We start from the raw sequence: 17,379 nt of genomic DNA, 5'->3' as shown, positions 1-17,379 counted from the left end.
CTAGCTCCTTGTTTTACTGACCTCAGAAGGATGGAAGGTTGAGTCAACCTTGAGCCGGTCAGGATCGAACTGCTGGCAGTCGGCAGAATTTTCCTGCAATGCTGCATTCTAACCACTGTGCCACCATGGCTCATATAAAGAAGGCTGGAAATATACAACAGAATTCAGAATAACAGAAATTGAATGGTCCTTAGAGGTATTCTAGTCCAACCTCCTTCAAGCAGGAGACCTTAGACCATTCCAGAACAATGACTGTCTAGTCTCTTCTTGAAAACATCCACAAGTCTACATTCCATCACAGTGAGTGGGAATCTACTTTGCCTCTAAGGGGAAGGTGTTCCATGGTGTGGGATCAAAAACAGAGAAGGTTCTCTTCCCAGGCCTTGTTAATCAGAATTCTTTATCCGACAATTTAACTCTTTCTATAATCTCACCAAATTGCATCTCCATTACTTTGGCCATGTCGTGCAGGGAAATTCACTGGAGAAAGCAATTATGCTTGGAAGAGTTTATGGTAAAAGGAAACCAGGCCATCAGAGAACATGATGGCTGGACACCATCAAAATTGACACCAGCCAGAGCATAGAACAACTCAAAGAAGCAGTGCAAGATCAGAAGACATGGACAGACCTGACCAAGAGTTGGACACAACTGAATAGACCTCCTCCTCCTCTTCCTCTTCCCCTCCTCCTCCTTCCTTCCTCCTCCTCCTCCTCTTCCTCCTCCTCTTTCCCTCCTCCTCCTTCCTTCCTACTCCTCTTCTTCCTCCTCCTCTTCCCCTCCTCCTCCTTCCTTCCTCCTCCTCTTCCTCTCCTCCTCCTTCCTTCTTCCTCCTCCTCCTTCTCTGCCTTCTCCTTCCCTCCTCCTCCTCCTCATTCTCTTCCTTCTCTTCCTCCAACTCTTCCTCCTCTTTCCCACCTCCTCCTCTTCTTCCTCCTCCTTCTTTTCCTCCTTCCCTCCTTCTCTTCCGCTTCCTTCTCTTCCTCCCCTCCACCTCCTCCTCCTCCACTCCTCCTCCTCTTCCCATTCCCTTTCCCATGCTTCTATTCAATTTCATGAGACAGTATCAAGAAGAAACTCCCTCGTCAGGCTTTTTCCATTTGGGGTACTCCTGTTCCAGCCTTGTGAAACAATTGAGATTTTCCCTCTTCCCCCTGGAGAATTTTTAAAAACTGTGGACTCAATCTGTATGCCCCTGAATTTGTTGTAAAGGAAAAGCAGCCTCAAGGAAGAAGTTGCATTCTCTGAAGTCAACTCAGAAACACCACTCAAAGTGAGTCAAATGGAATTCCCAACTCCCAGAAGAACAAGACAGAAGACAAATATTTGTTGTCATGCATGAAAATATTTAGGAAATTGGAGGATAGTTTTCAGGACACACCAAGTTGAGAAGATCAGGCCCATCTGATTAATGGAAGACCTGCAGAGGTGGTATTCAGCTGGTTCTGACCAGTTCTGGAGAACCGGTAGCCGAAATTTTGAGTAGTTCGGAGAACTGGTAAATACCACCTCTGACTACCCCCATCTATTCTCTGCCTCCCGAGTCCCAGCTGATTGGGAGGGAATAGAGATTTTGCAGTATCCTTCCCCTGGAGTGGGGAGGGAATGGAGATTTTACAGTATCCTTCTCTTGGAATGAAGAGGGAATGGGGATTTTACAGTATCCTTCCCCTGGAGTGGGGAGGGAGTGGAGATTTTGCATTATCCTTCCCCTGGAGTGAGGAGGGAATGGAGATTTTACAGTATCCTTCTCTTGGAATGAAGAGGGAATGGGGATTTTACAGTACCCTTCCCCTGGAGTAGGGAGGGACTGGGGATTTTACAGTATCCTTCCCCTGGAGTCTGGAGAGAATGGAGATTTTACAGTATCCTTCTCTTGGAATCAAGAGGGAATGGCAATTTTACAGTATCCTTCCCCTGGAGTAGGGAGGGAATGGAGATTTTACAGTATCCTTCCCCTGGAGTGGGGAGGGAGTGGAGATTTTGCAGTATCCTTCCCCTGGAGTAGGGAGGGAATGGAGATTTTACAGTATCCTTCCCCTGGAGTCTGGAGAGAATGGAGATTTTACAGTATCCTTCCCCTGGAGAGGGGAGGGAATGGAGATTTTACAGTATCCTTCCCCTGGAGTGGGGAGGGAGTGGAGATTTTGCAGTATCCTTCCCCTGGAGTAGGGAGGGAATGGAGATTTTACAGTATCCTTCCCCTGGAGTCTGGAGGGAATGGACATTTTACAGTATCCTTCCCCTGGAGTGGGGAGGGAATGGAGATTTTACAGTATCCTTCCCCTGGAGTGGGGAGGGAATGGGGATTTTGCAGTATCCTTCCCCCAGGAGTAGGGAGGGACTGGGGATTTTACAGTATCCTTCCCCTGCCATGCCCACCAAGCCATGCTACGCCCACCAAGGAGTAAAAAAAAAATTTGAATCCCACCACTGCAGCACTTTTGTTTTCAAGTGGTAGTAATTAGCCTTCTCCATTGCCTTCTGCTCCTGTTCTAGCTGCAAACTATCACGGCTCACCAACATACACATAAGCAATTAGAGACCAACTTACCTTTGGCTTGGAAACATTAAAAGCAAATCTCCCAGCAGGCACTTCTGTGAATGAGATATGGACCCGTTTCTGCTCTTCCAGCAACGGATAAGATTTACACCACCCCATCCTTTGAAAACGTTAATTTATTACAAAGCTGAGATCTGCTGGGCAATAAACACTTGTTGGCTTATGATGAGTTGTGAGGCCACCGGTCTATGAGGATAGATGGGCCAGGCATAATAACTGTGATAAAGTGTAATTAGTTTCCAACTCTCCCAGGTACTGATGTTACCCGGTCTGGTAATGAAACATCTGTGGGAAAATAACCAAGCGTGCAGTGCATCAAGGACCCCATCGAAGTTAGCTACTTTTAATGACGGTTAAAGTGGACAACTTTGAGGTCTAAGGCTAAATTGCTTAGTTTGGTTTAATGGTACTCCACCTTTTCCCAGGGCCAAGTTATGAGTTCCATCTGTTGATTGCACCTATCTGATTGATAGTAGCTAAAAGCTAAGCCACATGCTTGAATTCACACACAGTGACACAGACACACACACACACATACACACCAGAGGCTGTGTTGCAACCAATTGATTAACCATGTAAAGTTTTATCCCAAGAAGCAAAGTAAGCAAATTTCTACCAAAAGAAAAACGCTCCCAAGATTCACATGGGACAGGAAGCATTATTAGATCAAAGAGCTCAGAAACAATTCTGATTTCCACCCAAGGGAAATCAGGTCAAAATGCAATGTTTATTCTCTCTCTCTCTCTCTCTCTCTCTCTCTCTCTCTCTCTCTCTCTCTCTCTCTCTCTCTCTCTCTCTCTCTCTCTCTCTCTCTCTCTCTCTCTCTCTCTCTCTCTCTCTCTCTCTCTTCTCCCCTCTCACTTTCTTCCTAGCTAACGGAAAGTGACACGAGGCAAATCACCTCTCCGATTATCTGAACAGAGCTGTTGCATGCAGGTGGTTTTTGCTTTTAAGCTGGCTGGAAGATGGTTTCTAAGTTGTTCCTAAGCAAATGGAGAAGTTAAAAGAGGAGCAAGGAGCCTATTTTGCAAGGCACAGAAGTGTTTAGTGTGGTTGGTGGCTGTCAAGCCAAGTGACTGTGGTCACCAAAAGCCAAATTCGGACTTTACTGACTTTACTAGATTGGTTCTAGATTCTATCTGCCTAGATAGAAAAAAGATTCAGACTGTAGAAGAGAACCAGTTATGGTGAAGCCATATTAATTTAGTCAGAAATGACCAAACATCTAAGTTTTACTTGGAGGACCATATTTTTCATCTGCCTGCCATCCCACAAAACGGTAACAGTACAACTCTTATATTGAGGCTGTCTCCTTTTCTACTGACTCAATTCTTGGTAGCCTAGGATCATGGAAGAAGAAGTGGGTAGGGAGTGAGATTATTATATTTTTGCATCATGGTAGAGGGGAAAGGAAGGAAGGAGGGAAGGAGGGAGGGAGGAAGATGAAGGCAAAAGGAAGGAATGAAGATGAAAGAAAAAAGGAAGGAAGGAAGATGAAGGAAAGCGAGAAGGAAGGGAGGGAGGGAGGAAGATGAAGGGAAGGAGGGAGGGAGGAAGGAGGGAAGGGGGAGGGAGGGAGGAAAAAAGGAGGAAAGAAGGAAGGAAGGAAGGAGGCAGGAAGGTAGGGAGGAAAGAAAGAAGGAGGGAGGGATAGAGGGGGAGGAAGGGAGGGGAAGAAAGGAAGGGGAGGGAGCGGGAAAGAAGGAAGGAGAGGGGAGGGAAGGAAAAGAGGGAGGGAGGAAGGAAGGAAGGATAAAATCATAGCCCTGAAAGGGACCTTGGAGATCTTCTGATCCAACCATCCCAGTCAAAAGGCTGCCCACTCTTTTCTTGAACATCTCGATGCGATGAACTTCTTGAGGCAAGTTGTTCCACTGGTTAATTGTTCTCACTGTCAGGAAATTCCTCCTTATTTCCAAGTTGGATCTCTCTCTGATGAGTTTCCCACACATTACCTCTTTGTGGAAGGAAGGGACTCAATCGTGCCATGGCTGTAAAAACCACCTACAATGCAATGGGGTGTACTTTTTTCTCTCTTTTCATGTTTAGAGGCCGTGTAACAAAGCTAGAAAATGCCAGATTCAAGTGCACATCCTGATTCGGAGGATATTCAAGACGAAATAGGCAAGCAATGTTTTCCTTTTTGCAATGGATAGGCAACCGGTTGATAAATAAATAATTGGTTTGATAACCGCTGCAAGATTATTTTATACCCAATGGTGGAGATGACTAAACTGCCCTCATTGATCAGAGCAGAGGCCTTATGCGCATTTATTGCTGGCAGGAAACTCTTTGAGGACTTTTTCTGTGATATAAGGGGAAGAAAATGAACTCACGATTTTAGGTTTTGATGATTAGAAGGAAAGGGTTACAGAAAGGAGAGAGTTATTTTGTAACCATAGAATAAACGGCCAATTTATGATCATACTAATAATTTCTCTAAAGAAGATTGGAAGATCTTGGACCTCAACCCATCCCTAAGAGGTCCATAAAGGGGGCGTGCATAAGCCCACCAGCATGCCTTCCGTCCCTGTCCTACTGTCCCCATTTATTCGAACTCATTTCCTTTGTTCATGTCCATGTTTATACTTACACTTGTTATCTCGTACATGTTTGACAAACTAACTAAGGAAACGAAATAAAATAAAATAAATAAATAAAATGCAGGTAACGGTAAGGTCCGGATGCCGGCGCCTCTTCCAATGGGTAAGAAAACGCACAAGGCCACATTATGTTTAAGAATCCCTCATCTGAGTAAGTTGTAAAGAAGCTGGCAGGAGGAATAATTAATTCACGTTAATAGCTCTCAGTGGGTGGCTGCTTTAGAGCTGGAGTAGGGGAAGCGGGGGGGGGGGGGAGAAGGAAGTAGCCTGAAGAGCTAGGAATAATGGTTATTTGCATTCTAGCCTTTTTTAAAAAAAAACATTTAAGTGCATAATTACATACCAAATATGTCATTGTGTGTTTAATAGCGCACAAGATGTGCTACAAAGCCAACCACGACGACAATACATTTTGCAAAAAAAGAGTTTATACAGCTTCTTTACAACTTACTCAGAGGAGGGATTCTTAAATGTATTGTGGCCTTGCACATTTTTACAGACCGGAAGGCTCCTTTGGATGGTTGGCAGGTTGTCCTCCACTTACGACCACAATTGAGCCCAACATTTCTGTTGCTAATCGAGACACCGGTGAGGTGAATTTCAGCTCATTTTTACGACCTTCCCCACTACTGCCGTTTAGTAAATCCCTGCGGTTGTTAAGTGAGCAACATGGTTGTTAAGTGAATCTGGATTCCGCATTGACTTTGCTTGTCAGAGGGTCACAAAAGGGGATCCCGTGACCCCGGGACAGTGCGACTGTCGTAAATATGAGTCGGTGCCCGAGCATCAGAATTCTGAGCCTGTGAGCACGAGGAGGTTGCAACGGTTGTAAGTGTGAAAAACGGTCGTAAGTCCCTTATTTCAGTGCAGCTGTAACTGTGAACGGTCACTAAATGAGCCATTGTACATCGAGGACAACCTGCACTCCCAATCATGCAAATTTCATTCAGCAAAAGAGGAGAGTATTTCCAGATGCAATGGATCAAATGACAGCAGGGATGAAACTAGACTTTTTGGTGCACCTGAATTATAAGGTAGCGAAGGGACAAATTATTAAACGCTTGAGAAGTTGTCATATGAATTGTATGGAATGGCACTGATTTGAACGAAATTAGTTCTGGTCTTGATTGTTTATTTTTCCTCTGTTCTCCCTCGCCCCCACCCCCCTCTCTAGGGAGAAAGTATCAAGAGATAAAGACCTCAAAGGAAGTTTGGCCTAAGAAAAAGAAGAGCCAAGTTTAAAGGATAGAATAAGGGACCTTGGAGATCTTCTAGTCCAACCCCCTGATTAGGCAGGAAACCCTACACCACTTCAGACAAATGGTTACCCAATCTCTTTTAAAAACTTCCACTGTTGGAGCATTCACAACTTCTGGAGGCAAGTTGGTCCACTGATTAATTGTTCTCACTGTCAGGAAATTTCTCTTTAGTTCTAGGTTGCTTCTCTCCTTGATAAGTTTCCATCCATTGCTTCATATCCTGCTTTCAGTTGCTTTGGAGAATAGCTTGACTCCCTCTTCTTTGTGGCAGCCCCTGCGATATTGGAACACTGCTATCATGTCTCCCCTAGTCCTTCTTTTCATCACACTAGACATGCCCAGTTCCTGCAACCGCTCTTCATATGTTTTAGCCTCCAGTCCCCTCATCCTCTTTGTTGCTCTTCTCTGTGCTCTTTCTAGAGTCTCAACATTTTTTTGGTCGATAAAAAATGCTTGGAGAGCTGCCACATTTCAGAAAGAGGTTAGGTTTTTCTCACTTTTCAACATTTCAAAAATTGTTGATCAAACGTTTAAAATAATGATACCCAGAGTTGTAGCATCAGGTTTCAGAGGGTATTCCATAAGTTGAGCATAAAAAGTGAACATTTTTTTCCTCCATGACATCATTGGGTGTAGAAGACTTTAGCAAACAAACACAGATTCCTCACACTTAACTAGTTAATAGTTTAACTCTAAGGTTGAAGGCTCCCCTCGCACATATGTGCTAGTTGTTCCTGACTCTGGGGGGCAGTGCTCATCTCCGTTTCAAAGCTGAAGAGCCAGTGCTGTCTGAAGACGTCTCTATGGTCATATGGATGGAACACTGTTACCTTCCCACCAAAGGTAGTTCCTATTTTTCTACTTGCAGGTAACAGGAGCTCACTCCGTTACGTGGCGCTAGGTATTCGAATGGCCAAACTGCCGACCTTTCTGATCGACAAGCTTAGCCACTGAGCCACTGCATAGATAGATAGATAGATAGATAGATAGATAGATGATAGATAGATAGATGATAGATAGATAGATAGATAGATGATAGATGATAGATAGATAGATAGATAGATAGATAGATAGATGATAGATGATAGATGATAGATAGATAGATAGATAGATAGATAGATAGATAGATAGATGATAGATAGATAGATAGATAGATAGATAGATAGATAGATAGATAGAGATGGATAGAGATAGATAGATAGATGATAGATAGATAGATAGATGATAGATAGATAGATAGATAGATAGATAGATAGAGATAGAGATAGAGATAGAGATAGAGATAGAGATAGAGATAGAGATATAGTATATGCACACACCCTGTTTTCCTGAAAATAAGAATTCCCCGGATAATAAGACCCTGTCTTATTTTCAGGGAAACACGGCATATATAACCAGGATCATACAGTAAGCTGCAGTTCAAAAGATTCATGGCTGAAACCTGTACACCAGAACTTAGTCAATTCAAGTTCAGTGCTAAATTGGCACCAGATAAAGGTCAATGGAATTCAAAAGGGGTTAATCTTGGACTGTTTATGGCAATGAAATGACTCTAAACTAATGGCACTCTTAACACCTCCCCTAACTCTCCCTGCCCTTCTGCTACAATGTAGGAAATAGTCAATATATTGGAATGGTACTTTTAAACACTAGAGTGTTTGTATTAGAGGTGTTTTAGTGTTTTTTGTTTTTAAAAAACAATACATTACAAAGAGTTACATATGAAAGCTTGCCAGATTCTGAATTAATGTTTATAGCCACGTAGCTTTTCAGCGATTGTCTAGTTATAAAAGATCTGAGTGCTGAACATTCTTCTCCAGTCTGAAGGCCTTGATGCTTTCATTTTCTTTTATTGAAAAGAACAGAAGAAAAAAAAAGTTTGACTAATAAAAAATGGGTGGGAAGAACTCCTGGGAAAAAAAAGTGCCATCATGATGGGACACTCTTAAAAGCCCATGCCAATTCCAGTTCTTAAAACAGAATTTTTTATTTGCTATTTCTGCTGTTTTTCAGTATAGTCCCCAAGCTCCCACTAGCAACAGCCTTCATCTCCTAAGTTGGAATGAATAAAATAAATGGAAATTGTTTTTTTTTTTTCAGAAGTCCTGGCTGGTGCAAACAGCAAAGGAAATGCATAATGAAGAAGAAAACTTTGAGGAGAAAGAAAGGGAGGGGAAAAGGAAAACGTCTTTAACTTGCTTTTAGAATATTGAAAGGAATCATTTTCTTTTATTATGATGATATTCTGAGAGAGAGGGTGAAAAAGCAGAGTGCTCTAGGCCAGAAAATTACAGGACAACCCAAAATATGGAGAAAAGACCATTTTTTTGTTTCCTCTTTGTTCCTTTCTTTTACACTGAAGAATTCAAATCTATTTTCCTTGGTAAGAAACCTAGGCATTAATAAATATCCAAATGGTTTACATGTTTTCCCCAAATGTATAAAGAGAGGGCTTAGAAGTTGTAAGATGGAATTGAGGCTTTTCTAAGTCTTGGAGCGACTCGGGTGATAATTCCATGAAAGACATATAAAATATTCCAGAGTTGAAAGCTTGAGCAGGAAGCTAGAAAAAATGTGCTAGAAGTCTCACAAAAAAAAAAAAAACTTTTCGAGTTGGATTTAGTTTTCAACTGAAGCAAACCAAAATTTGGCAGGAGGGCTGAAATGAGTACTTGATAGTCAACAAGCTACCAGCCTGATGCTCATGAAACTTTTTCAAGAAAGTTTTAAAGTTTTTTGGGGAAGGGGGGGGAATCCATTTGCTTTGCTCTCTGAACTCTTCTACAGAGGCTACCAAATGTTCCATTTAATGCCATCTAATCATCTAAGCAATTGGCATCTTTTTTTACACTTCAGCACCATGGACAGCATTATGAATCTTTAAAGCCAAGGTGGGGGGGGGGGGAGATTATTACATATCCCTGTGCCCCTTTTTTATAGAAAGAAATCTTGTTTCAACAGGGGACAGGGAAATGGTGATTTATATCAAACAGCGAAGTCAGATTTAAAACGAGTTTAAAATAGATATGGTAAGTTGGCTTTTACATGGTCTTGGAGCTCTGAAGAGGTGTACTAGAGGCCGTTCCAGATTCTCATTTTCCAGCTGAAGCAACGAAGCCTGATGAGTTACAACACATGGCAAATAATAATAATAATAAAATAGACCATGACAGTTGGGAGCTATAATCACTTTGTATTGCTCAAGGAACATTAAATTTTAAATGCGGAACTGGGGATGTGATTTAAATTTATGGCATCTTGTTCAGAATCTATCTATCTATCTATCTATCTATCTATCTATCATCTATCTATCTATCTATCTATCTATCTATCTATCTATCATCTATCTATCTATCTATCTATCATTATCTATCTGTCTATCTATCTATCTATCTATCTATCTATCTATCTATCTATCTATCTATCTATCTATCTATTAATCTATCTATCTATCATCTATCTATCTATCTATCTATCTATCATCTGTCTGTCTGTCTATCTATCTATCTATCTATCTATCTATCTATCTATCTCTTACCTACTTACCTATCTCCTATCTATCTATCTATGTATCTATTTATGTATCTATCTATCTATCTATCTATCTATCTATCTATCTATCTATCTATCCCAACGTGTCCCTTTTTGGGTCTAGTAGGCTTCCCTGCAGCCTCCTGGGACCAAACATTGGCCTAGGAGCACTGTGCCACGCACCCCATGCCCCGTTTTGGGCCCTAGGCCTCCCTGCAGCCTCTTGGGAGCATCACAGGCCACAGAGGGACTGCATAGCACCCCCTCACCACCTGCAAATGCACAGCAGAGACCCCAAAATCAGCTGACCGGAGGGAGGCACGTGTGCATGCACGGTGGAGCTGAGCTGGGGCGACTGCTTGCGTGCCCGCAGAGAGAGCTCCAAGTGCCAACAGTGGCATGCGTGCCATAGGTTCACTATCCCAGTCCTAAACAAATGCCAGGAAAACTTCCTAACCATAGAAGCAGAGAATGGAAACTTTTCTTTGTTGGGTCTCTTCAAACAGAGTTCGACCACCATCTGCTTCGAACGTTTCAATTTAGGTCCTGATATTGAACAGGAGATTGAAATTGACCAAAATAGCTCCTTGGAAGGAAAGGATTCTATGAGTCAGCAACAAATGAACATCTCCCGAGCGACGTTCTCATTGACTCCCCACCCCTTCTCCAATTCCTAAAGATATATTTGGCTCCCAATATTAGATTTCCTTTCTAGCTAAATTGGATTCGGCCCCAAATTTAGAACCTCCCGGGTTGTGCAGAGTTTCCATCAGCGAAGTGCTAACAGAGGTATTTTAATCCTCCAACTCATTATCTGGGAATCAAATCTGGTTGAATGTCAGATGAATTTGCAGAAGCAATTCTTTTTTTTTTATTTTCCCTTGCAAGAAGTAATTTCATTTTTCACCTACTCATTTTTCACGGCCCAGTTTCCCCCCCAGCTTTAACTGTTTTACTCAATCCCTGTGCCCATCAGAGATAGGTGGTGGTGGTGGTGGTGGTTTTTTTTCCTTCAAGATCACTTATTACACTTTTTCTCCTGTTTCAACTTGCTCAGTACAAATTGTTTTCATTCAGCTTCGCTTCAACTGAAATGCCGTTTCATCAACTGTCTTGGCTCCTCTAGCTTGGATGTTTACAGCCTATGCACTACACAATCTGAAGCAACAGAAAGTAAATATACAGCTAAAGCAGTCAAACAATTAAAGCAAAATGGAATGGAATGGAATAGAATGGAATGGAATGGAATGGAATGGAATAGAATAGAATAGAATAGAATAGAATAGAATAGAATAGAATAGAATAGAATATCAGAAAGGAATAGGAGTAGGAGTAGGAGTAGGAGTGGAGTGGAATGGAATGGAATGGAATAGAATAGAATAGCAGAAAGGAATAGAAGTAGGAGTAAGAGTAGCAGTGGAGTGGAGTGGAGTGGAATGGAATGGAATAGAATAGAATAGAATATCAGAAAGGAATAGGAGTAGGAGTAGGAATAGGAGTAGGAGTGGAGTGGAGTGGAGTGGAATGGAATAGAATAGAATAGCAGAAAGGAATAGAAGTAGGAGTAAGAGTAAGAGTAAGAGTAGCAGTGGAGTGGAGTGGAATAGAATAGAATAGAATAGAATAGAATATCAGAAAGGAACAGGAACAGGGGTAGGAATGGAATGGAATGGAATAGAACAGAACAGAACAGAATATCAGAAAGAAACAGGAACAGGGGTAGGAATGGAATGGAATAGAATAGAATAGAATAGAATAGAATAGAATAACTTTATTGTCACTTTGAATGTACACTAAGAGAAACAGAGAAACAACACAGTCTAGTTCAGATGTATACATTTACATGGTGACACAAACAAACCTTGGAAGTTTACCAGACGGGTGGCATAGGGAACAAAGCTGCTACACAATCTGGTAGTTGTGCTACAGGTAGAACCCCAACTCAAAGAAAGTGATGGCTAATGTTGCTCTTATTTTCAAAGGACCAAGATCCAGAAAAACCTTGTTCTCCCAACAATATTGAGCAAGGTACTTCAGCGGTTTATCTAACAACATGTCCATGAACACTTAAATAGGGATTTATTAATTGACAGCAGCCAACAATGAGTTTTGCTAAATGAGTCATGCATGCCAGACTACCTTGGGTTCTTTAATCATTGAGTTAACACACTGGCTGATATTCCTTTATATGGCTTGTCTAGTGAAACGAAGGGGTGACATGATAGCACTGTTCCAATATTTGAGGGGCCACCACAAAGAAGAAGGGGGTCGACCTATTTTCCAAAGCACCAGAAGGCGGGACAAGAAACAATGGATGGAAATTAATCAAGGAGAGAAGCAACCTAGAACTAAGGAGAAACTTCCTAATAGTGAGGACAATTAACCAGTGGAACAGAAGTTGCCTTCAGAAGTTGTGGGAGGTTTTTAAGAAGAGACTGGAGATCTACTTGTCTGAAATGGTATAGGACCTACTGCTTGAGCTTAGGTTGGACTAGGAAGGCCCCAAGGCCCCTTCCAAACTCCCCTTTAATTCTCTTCTGTACTGTTATTTCCATCAAATTTATACCCTAAATCCTAAATCATGGTGACTCTGGGCAGTTTACAGAAACAAAACCCCAATACAAAATCCAATAAACTCCACCTCCTAAGAACATCATTGCAATATCACTACCAGCTTTATAAGCCACAAGGCTGTTCTCGGGCAGCTTCCTTACGGTCATTTCCTGTGGCAAACTCGGCGAGATACCTGTGGTAGTCCCCTTTCATTTTACAATAGAAAGCCTTCGATTCACCAGTGTTGGCTGCTGGAATGAGGTGTTTGTCCAGTACATCCAGAATATCACAACAGATTAGTTTCAATTCAGTCTCAACCGTTTGCCGATACTCCTGGATCATCTTCAATTTCTCTTCCGCACCTTTGTTCTCTTCCTTCTGCTCAATGCTACTGATTATTCTCCAGGAGGCTCTTCTGGCACCAATCACATTTTTTATATGCAACAGAGAGCAAGTTTCTTTCCTCGACTGTCAGCTCCACATCCATTCTAGCCACTTTCTTCATTGATTCAACCATTTCATCGTAGCACTCATCCTGCTCGGGCAGCTTAGCCTGGTAGACGAGGTCCTCCCGGTTGTTCATGTCCATGGGGCGAGGATGAGGATGTCGACGCGGGGCAGATGGAGACCAATGATCTGGCGGCATGGGGGCTCAGCCACGATCAGCTCTCGCTGCTCCTAACAACATCAATCAAGTATGTCACTTGATGGGCTCCATATCACCCTAGGGTCCCCAGGCCTGCTGGAAACCGGTGCAGCTCACATAACAGCAGTGTCCCATGTATCCCTTAGAGGACTCCAAAACTATCTCTACTGCTTGTGTTCCCTACCAATTGTCACTTCCAAATACTCTTCAAGGGTAGCTCCATGTACAGGGCATTGCAGTAATCCAACTGGGAGATGACCACGGAAGAGTGACTGTGTGCAACAGAGGTGGTATTCAGCAGGTTCTGACCAGTTCTGGAAAACCGGTAGTGGAAATTTTGAGTAGTTCGGAGAACCAGTAAATGCTACCTCGGACTGGCTCCCCTCCCCCCCCCCCCGCAATCTATTCTCTGCCTCCCAAGTCCCAGCTGATCGAGACAAAATGGGGATTTTGCAGTAACCTTCCCCTGCCACACCCACCAAGCCACTCCACACCCACCAAGCCACGCCCACAGAACCGGTAGTAAAAAAAAATTGAGTCCCACTGTGCACGTTTTCTCTTGTCTTTTCTAAATCTTTTCCACTTAGGAAAATATTTCATTGGAATCTGCATCTTCAAGGACAATTCCTATTAAAACACACTGAATGTCTAAAACAACAAAAATGTAACCATAGATCAGTCTAAAAGTATCTATAGGGGAATGTGTCTTTAGTTGCCATTATATAAAGGTGTTGTCATCTTTATTTACTCTGAGTTTTTCTGTTTTCCACTTCTTTCTCCCTATCTCTCTGACTACCTCATGCTTAGCCATGCTTACCTATGGTTTATTAAGTAAGCCACAATTGATTGAGTTCACACACAGAGATGCCACAGCCTCATCTGCTGGCAACTCAGAGCTAAGTCTTCTTCTAACTGCCTAAGGTTGCTGAATTATATTTCACATTATAGTAAGAAAAGCGAACGTACTGTTGGCATTTAAGAAGACCTCAAAACACATTGTTTGATACACTTATCAGTCTTGGCTTTAATTTAATGTTAACATTCAATTTTAAATCATTTTAAAATAATTAATTCTGGAGGCATGCTTTTCTGGCAAACCGCCGACAGCCAATGGTAGCTTCTCAAGTAAATATGCAAAAATACAAAATGAACCATGGTATGTAATCTACAGTAATTTAAAGGTAAAGGTTCCCCTTGCACATATGTGCTAGTCATTCCCAACTCTAGGGGGCGGTGCTCATCTCTATTTCAAAGCCAAAGAGCCAGCGCTGTCCGAAGACGTCTCCATGGTCATGTGGTCAACATGACTAAGCACTGAAGGCGCACGGAACACTGTTACCTTCCCACCAAAGGTGGTTCCTATTCTTCTACTTGCATTTTTACATGCTTTCAAACTGCTAGGTTGGCAGAAGCTGAGACAAGCAATGGGAGCTCACTCTGTTATGCGGCACTAGGGATTCAAACTGCCAAACTGTTGATCTTTCTGATCGACAAGCTCAGCATCTTAGCCACTGAGCCACTGCATCCATTTTTAAGTCAAAAGTAAGTAATTACATTAATTTTAACACATGTAAAGAGGGAGGGAGGGGTCAAACATGTTATTAGTCTTGAATCCCTTTGTGCCCACAATAAATCTAAGTCTAGCCCACCTTGAATTCCATGGACTCTTATCTACCACCAAGTTGCTTTCCCCATTAGTAGCTGAGATTCTTGTAGAGAGCTTACGCTTGCAACGAAACCTTTATATTCATTTGAACTGCCTGGATTTCCTAATTTCCCATGCTCGACAGTAGGCGTGGGTCTCGGTGTGTGCTTCTGGATCAACAGTATTGAATGAGCCAATCATATTGCAGAAATGAGTGTCGCAACGTTGCTTCTGAGCCAATCAAACCTTTTAGAATATCGGAATACATTCGCCTAAATTGCAGCTATGCTAAGTTTGCCACTCACAACCAAACTCCCATCAAATGCTATCGTTTACAGACAAAGATACTCTGTCCTTTGATATGACAGCTAAAATACTATCTGCTCCACTAATGACTATATTAAACAGAACGAGAAGCTCTTAAGCATTATTTTTTCCTTAATTCTCTCCCAGATACTTTTTTTCTTTCTGTCAAAAATGCGAGGCATCTAAAAAACAATAAAAGTCGGTTGTCGTTTAAAATTAAATGCCCCTCAGTGCACACAAAACACTTGCACACACACACACACACACAGAGCTGTACACACACACACACACACAAGCACACACAAGCACAAGCGGCGTGCACACACGCACACGCCAGCAAACAGAGAGCAATGTTTGCAGCGATAAATGCAAGCGAAGAGGGAATTTTTCTGCATGTAATGAGAAAGCTTTGGTCTGTAAAAAGATTCTTCATCTTTGACCGTTCCATTTAGCATCCACAAATCAAGAGGCATCATTTAGTTATAACTCAAAATTTCATCTGCTGTCCAGGCAAAATAATGATTACCACGAATCACCCACTGACGCCTTCTTCTTTTTTTTGCGGCAACGTCTCTCTCGTGAGATTGCCAACTGTCCAGAAAAATGACTTCGCTTCTTGTTTTGCATTTAACCACAGCCTGCTCTATATCCATCAGAGTAAGTAACACCTTTCACAGCAAGCAAGTGACCCTGATCACTTGCTAATGCCTGGAAGCCAAGTCACTTCCTTATTTATTTGCCCGCAGGAAACCCAAATTTAAGTCGCTCTCCAAGGTGCATGCACAAGAGAACAATTAAAAAACAACAGCAACAGGGTAACTACTAAGTGTAGAATTTGCTCTAAAGAACACAGAGGTAGGGACAGAGCTGGGGCTTCGCAGCTTGTATGTGGCATGTCAACCACGTGGCCCGTGGATGCATCTGGCATCGTGACATCAGTGTCCAAAGAGGAAAGGACGAGAGCAAGTTGGATCTGATGGGGGATCCTGAAATACAAATGTCGCACTGTTTTGCAGGAATAACAGAGTCCAAAGGGACCTTGGAGGTCATTGAGATAGCAGTCTAGAGAGTCTGAGTAGAGTAAAGTAGAGTAGAGTAGGGTAGGGTAGGGTAGAATAGAATAGAATAGAATGGAGAACAGATAATAGAATACAGAGTAGAGTAGAGAGGAATACAGAATAGAATAGAATAGAATAGAAAATAGAAAATAGAAAATAGAAAATAGAAAATAGAAAATAAAGGTAAAGGTTTCCCTGTCCATGTGTCTGACTCTGAGAGGCAGTGCTCATCTCTGTTTCTTAGCTGAGGGAGCCAGTGTTGTCTAAAGACACTTCCATGGTTATGTGGCCAGCATGGTTGATACAGTTACCTTCCCACTGAAGTGGTACCTATTTATCTACTTGCAGTTGCATGCTTTAGACAGGATTTCACTTCATTGTGCCACAATCAGGTCTTGAACCCAGACTGTTAGATTTCCAGGTGACAAGCTCAGTAACCTTAATGTCTGAGCCATCACACATACACACACACACACACACACACACACCAAGCAAATATAGCTGGATCTTTCCCAGAGTCCGATTTGATACCTTTCCATTATTGGAGGGAAGATTTTATGAGACCCCCCCGCTTATTCTTAGATACTTTGCCATTCTGGTCCTAAAGTGATAGAAACTCTTGACCATCTCTTTGTATGGTGCCCTTTCTATGATGCCTCTAGACCAGTGATGGCAAACCTTTCCAGCGCCAAGTGCCCAAGCACCAACCAGTGTGCATGCATGTGCCAGCCAGCTGGTTTTTGTGTGCACCAGAGCACTGGAAACCCAAAGACCAGCTGACCGACATGCCCATGCCGTTTTTGGGGCTGGTTTTAGGTCCATTTTTCAAGCCGTTTTTCAGGCCATTTTTCGGTCTGCTTTTCGGGCCGCTTTTCGGTCCGTTTTTCAGGCTGTTTTGGGAGCCATTTTCAGGCCATTTGGGGGGCTATTTTCAGGCCTTTTTAAGGTCATTTTCCAGCGCTCCAGCACCTGTGAAGACCAGCTGTTGATGGCGTGCATGCCTACAGAGAGGGCTCTGTGTGCCACCTCTGGCACACATCTGATAGTTCGCCATCATGGCCTTAGATGTAGGATTGTCTCGATCATTTCCAAATGGGTGTGCAATGCAGATACATTTTATATTTATTATTTTTTAAGGGACACTAGCCCTACACTCATGCATTAGGTGTGGTGAATATTTTCACCCGGTTATGCACTGTGCAAAATTTTTATTTA

General features: G+C 42.4%; 1 protein-coding gene and 1 pseudogene across 3 annotated transcripts in view; both read right to left on the bottom strand.

The window, feature by feature from the left end:
- Positions 1-17,379, bottom strand: part of RBFOX1 (RNA binding fox-1 homolog 1) — a 2,041,748-nt gene that overhangs the window by 1,768,031 nt on the left and 256,338 nt on the right. The window lies entirely within an intron of this gene.
- On the bottom strand, positions 12,536-13,176 carry LOC309398514 (14-3-3 protein epsilon-like; annotated as a pseudogene). Its single transcript has one exon. The product of its transcript is annotated as a 14-3-3 protein epsilon-like (transcript).

Source organism: Natrix helvetica (assembly GCF_964273705.1).
Source record: "Natrix helvetica genome assembly, chromosome: 13".
Taxonomy (NCBI): Eukaryota; Metazoa; Chordata; class Lepidosauria; order Squamata; family Natricidae; genus Natrix; species Natrix helvetica.
Note: the sequence above shows the minus strand (reverse complement) of the source record. Positions and strands in the feature narration are given on the sequence as shown.